This window comes from Phasianus colchicus, chromosome 1 (genome assembly GCF_987193195.1).
Source record: "Phasianus colchicus chromosome 1, bPhaCol1.hap1.1, whole genome shotgun sequence".
Taxonomy (NCBI): Eukaryota; Metazoa; Chordata; class Aves; order Galliformes; family Phasianidae; genus Phasianus; species Phasianus colchicus.
In genome coordinates, this window is record NC_143436.1 from 132,204,023 (window position 1) to 132,210,022 (window position 6,000).

Genomic DNA, 6,000 nt, shown 5'->3' on the forward strand with positions numbered 1-6,000 from the left:
GAAAAAAGTTATCCTAGTATGACGTGGCAGCCAGATTACCCATAGGGGGAGAAATGACGACATTCCTCTCTCTGGTTCCAGCATGACATATGTAGACGGCATGTGTAACAGTTACATGTATACTAAGCTATTTCAGCCACTTATTCCAAATATTGTCATAGTCTCTATATAGTTCATTTAATGTGAATTTCTATAAGGACTGTTATCTGGAAAATGAAGTCAATAGAATTATTCCCACAAAATTATTAAGAATATCCTCAAAAGTTCTGCAGAAATAGGGCACATTTACAACAAAAAATGAGATGTATTTAAAACTCTCTATGACTATATTTGAGACAAGGCTTATTTCAAAGAAGTATATTACAAATGTTAAGGCTCTTCTCTTAAATTATGTTATTGTAAAATTAAATCAAGTTTTGAAGACTATTATCATTGAAGGATAAGTTTAAGAAGGCTAGAATTCAGTCACTTTCTAATTAATAGATTCCTGTATTAGTTGCTTTTAAAATGCATTTTAGCTTTTACTGCTGCAAGTAGCTATTTATAGTCTTTATTTTGCCACAGCAATCTTACGTACAGAGGAAAGTCACAAGGAAACTGGTGGCAAAGGTAGGATAGGAATTTAACCCCAAGTCTCATACAGATAACCAACCTTGTAACAAAACTGTTTTCTCCCTAAACTCATATGGAGAAAAAGTGTAGGGACTTAACTATATGTGAATGAATGTGCATATTGAATTCCACGGACTTAAGTGGTATGCTTGCTAATGGCTATGGGCATGAGTCTTTTTAAGACTAAACCCTTAAAATGCTGTGAACTCCTTTCAGGCATTAGCTCACCACATCTGTACTATCCTTCCTTCTCCCATGAGAGACTTCACCGCCTGTATATTTTTGCTTAACTGCACCATACTTCTGTACATCATATTTAATTGTTTATATTTTTGAAGTTGTTACTCACTTTGCATGACTAATTCTATAATTTTTGCAGAGAAAATGCTCAGGAAAATTATGCTGAACTTAAAATTGTTAGGTTGAATTGTATGGCTTGTTTAGCTCTATAGGTCAAGTGCACAAATGTGATCTCTAAAAGTGCAGATGAGTCACTACTTACTACCCTATTACTCATCACTCTCATCATTTATTCTAGAATAATACTGGTTCTCTGTTGAGAGAAGGAAAAAATTCTGATTTATCTTGTGCACAGGTGCAACTCCAATCTCAATAATGTACATGCTGTAGCAAGGGTTAATGCTAATTATGTGCAGAAGAATTTGCAAGATCAGTCATCACATCTTTCCTCAAAGCATAAAACTACTACTTTTCCTTAATGGGTAGAAGAGTATATAGTTCAAGATCTCTAAAATGTTAAATAACTCATTTTGTAAGAGCCAGTTAGAGAGATTTCAAAGAAACTGTTTTATATGTCTTGTGCAAGGAATGCCACTTTGAAAATATTAACCAGACTCAGTTTAGATGTTTCACAATGGATAGATACCCAGATGGCTTCTAAATCTTCAAAAAATTTATAGACATGTTCTTTAATTTGTTCAGCATTAAAGAAAGAATGGAAAATCATATACAATCTTAAAGAATAAAACAAAATATACTAGCTTTTTACTATATATATATATTTTTCCTCACTAGAATTAAAATGATTACAGAGGTAAATAATTTCCCCAACTGAACCAAAAACTTTATGTAGACTATTTAAAAATCCAATTTTCAGAAAGAAAATTGTCACTTTACAGACTTGCTTCTTCTAGGGAATCAGTAATCACTATCTAGCAAATAACATACAAAACATACTCATCTGCAAAACTATCAGTGTAAAAAAAAAAAACAACTTACTATATGGAAGACATTGCAATAAAAGCAGTTACTGTTTTTACAGGCTAACTCAATTCATTCAAAATTCAAACCTTACAGCCTAGAAACATGAATTATGAGAACATCTCCACACAATGATTTCTCTGATATACACTGAAGCAAAAAATGCAGTGTGGGAAACCAGCTCCTGCATCTATGCCTTAACTGTAGCTTTCATCAGAGAATCATAGAATCATGGAACTATTGAGGTTGGAAGGGACTTCTGGAGATCACCTAGTCCAACCCCCTGCTAAACCAGGTTCCCTACAGCAGATAAGATGTAGAACTATAAGCAGTCATGATAGAATAAGATATTAATAATGTAAAAGGAAAATAGTTCAGAAGACAATCCCTTTCTATTGTTTTATTGTTAATAAAAATTAAATTTGCTTCACAAATCTTGAGCATTTAGGTTACATATCAGCAACAGGCAATGGAAAGACTTAAGTTTTGAGTCAAAACATAGGCTTCCCTCAACAGTAGCTGTATTTAGAAAAGGGCATATTCTTAACCTATGGACTGTTGACGTAGTTTAGGTATCCTTGATTTCCTTCGGAATTCCAACCTTTAGCTAACTGAGATTTATGTCATTTGGGGTATGTTTTATTAGCAAGTAATGAGAACACAGAGTACATTTTGGAAAGAAAATAGCTTTTTGCTGTCAGATAATTTTGTGTTCTATGCTTTTAAAGATGACTATTTATTAATTGTCCTGTGTTAATTAAAGTAGGCATCATAATTTGAAATTCATGGCAGTACAGAACATAAACAGAGTATTAGTACTATGTGATACTGATTTTTTTTCCCCTAAACTTAAATCCATGAGGATTCTCAGATCACCTCTTCTGACATGTAGTGTATCATAGGAGGAGTCTCAATTACAGATTGGCCTTCCAGTTACCATTATTTGAATAGTGCAGGCAATTCACAGATATTATAAGTGAATGTATTTGGTGTGCTCTTTCTGTCCTGCATCTGTCAGAGCATGTCTGTCTTAGCATGGTAAAGCATGCAAGTGTATATTATTATTAAGAGTATTTTATATTATCATTAAGTGTATTTTAAGTGTATATTATATGAAACTTATCTGGTATAACCAGTGAATCCTGGCTGATCTACTATTAATTCAGTAATGAAGAGGGTGAAAATTATACACCATGATCAACTTTTTTTTTTTTTCTCAATAATTTTCATTCTTATTGTGTTTATTCAAAATAACTAAATAGCTGTATGAGGCCATGGAACTGTGTCATTATGCTCAAAAAAACAAATAGAAGCAACAATTTTTTTTTGTTTGTTTTACTTGGCAACTATTGTGTGGCAATGATGAATGTGCAAACAGATGTTAGAAACAAAAATCAAAATTGAAGCCCTCTTCCCATCTGTTTGCCTCTGTTTGAAAGAGGTTGACAGGGGGCATGGCACCAACAAAAGCTAAATTTATTATTATGGATAGAAACAATACTGCTTCCATTAATTTATGCAGTACCTGCAACTTTACTGTTTGTGCAAAGTGAAGAATATTAGGAATCCACTCTTGCAGAATGAGATTCCAGGAGGCTGTGAATTTGCTGGATACCAGTGTGTGTGGCTTTCCTGCTTGTGCCAGATTACCCATACAGGTAAGGCTGGCATCGACATGAAGAAATCCTGCACTATTGAAATTACACCCCTTGGTCTTCAAATACAGTAGGATGATGTACAGTTCAGTCTAACCTGAGGGTAGCTATCCCTGCCAGTCTCCGAGCTTTCTAGGAATGAGTCAGCTCCAATCTAGATGTTTTTAGGCCAAATTGATGTGTCTTGCTGACACAGATCATGCATGACACCATGTGCAGCAGCCTTTACTTCTGTGTCAGAGTTGATTTGTGTCTGGCCATCTCAGAACAAACATAGGTGGAGAAGCATTTGTCTATCCCATCCACATGTACACACTGTCATCTTTCTATAAATACAAAAAAAAAAAACCCATGCAGAGGCATAGACCATTCACGGTAAAATGCACTCCTAGCAATCACAGTTAATTGGGAAAGATGTACTGAGTACATTTACTCCACTGGAGTCTCCCCTGGGACAGATTCTTCTTACTGTTCTCATTAATGCTTTGCAATGCATCTGACAGCTAAGGAGTGTGGACATGCTGGGATGTGCTGCTCAATATCACTTGTTAACCTTCTTTTATCTTCCCAGACAACTTTGCTTAGCAAAGAAGCTTCTTGGCTTGCAGATAGTTTTGGACCTTGTCAAACTTATACAGAAGGTGTCCATAAAATGACAAAATAAAAACACTCTCAAGTATAGACTAATATTGAAAATCTGCTTGCTTTCTAGGCTTAAATGCAAATCTGCAGTACTTGCAGAGAGAAATAGCTCTTTTTGTTTTTGTTTCAGTGATACTCCATGAACACTCTGCTATCCCCATGAGCATACTCAAGAATTCAAGCCTTGTGGGAACCTAGCCCTTGTTTTATCTGCAAAGGAAGTATTTCTGGATGAATTTTGTCATAGTTACAGAGCAGTTCTTGTTCAAGCACAGTTTTTACCTTCACCACAACTTTTAAGGCTTTAATAGCATCTTCTACAGTTTCTATGTCCAATATTCAGCCAGCTTTTTTAGGGGGGGAATTAGGGGGGAGGCAGGGAGGGAGAAGGCAGAGAGGGGGATAGGGTCTGGAATTCAAATATTTTAGAAGGCTGTAGTCAATTTGGATGGCATTATTCTCCCTGGGTTTTAGCAGTGGGATTTTGTGCAACTTGGCACTTGCTTGGATATCTCAGGCTAGTCATCCATTTCACCTGTGCTGTCTGTAATGGCATTCCTTCCTTGTACTTACTGTTTTTTATTCCTCCGTGTCATTTTATCCCATAGATAATCTTGGTGCAGGTTTTGGTTGCATACACACAGTGTTGCAGAATTGTTCTTTTGTCTAGCGATAAAAGGAAAAGCAAAAAAGCATCAGTTAATGTTATGCAGCAGGGTGTACCTTTTGTCCCTCACTCTCTCATCACCTGCCAAACAAATGAAACTTAATAAAGTCTGAATAGATGAGCATGAGATAAAGGGGAAAAATGCAAAATAGCATCAAATAGTTTCTGAAGGTGAGTTAGCTGAGGAGAAAAAATGCAAGAAAAGCACCAGACTGTTGCTCAATAGAAATGGAAAGCTATTAGCAGATGGCTAGTAGGGTTGTTAGAAAGAAGGTCAGAGTCTTCACTGTCTATTTTGGCATCAGTCTTCACTAAAAAGGTCAATAGTAATCAGGTGGCAAGCTTAAAAAATACAAGTTAGAGAATGTGAAAAGTTATCCCACATCATCTGAGTGACTGAAAAACTTTAAAAATTGCCATTTAGCTCTTGTAGTTACTTTTAAAAGTGTGAAGGAGATGGAGTTGAATTAAACATCCATGATACTGCAAAAAGACAATAAAAATGCCTGTCTTTTTCAAATGGAAAGCCAAAAGAAAAAAGAAAAAAGAATGGAAAAAAAAAAAAAAAAGGAATTACGAGATTAGATACTTGATACTTCCAATTTACAGAAAATGTACTGAAATATCACAGAATCACAGAATAGTAGGGGTTGGAAGGGATTTCTGGAGATCACCAAGTCCAATCCCTCTGCCAAAGCAGTTTCCTACAGTAGGCTGCACAGGAAAACATCCAGGTGGGTCTTGAACATCTCCAGGCTAGAAGACTCCACAACCTCTCCAGGCAGCCTGTTCCAGTGTTGTGTCACCCTCACAGTAAAGAAGATCTTCCTTGTTTTTATATGGAAGTTCCTGTGTTCCAGTTTCTGCCCATTGTTCATTGTTCTATTGCTGCACACCATCAAAAAGGGTTTCCCCCCAAGTCTGAGCTCTTCTTTGTTTTTGGCACAAAGTTTGCTTTCTGAGGTGTTTCATGCGATAAGACTCTGATTTATCTAGGAGATGAGAGGTGGGTGTTATCATGTGGCAGTTGGCATGACTTTGTGGACAATTTTACAATTGAAAGCATTCCACTGGAGCTGTTTGCCTTTGAAAGAGAGTGCTGAGAAGTGTTTACTGGCAGAAGACCTGGCCTGTGACCAAGAACTCCAGCTTGCTATGGGAGACTGGGGAATGATACCATAATATCCTGTGAAAAACAGGATG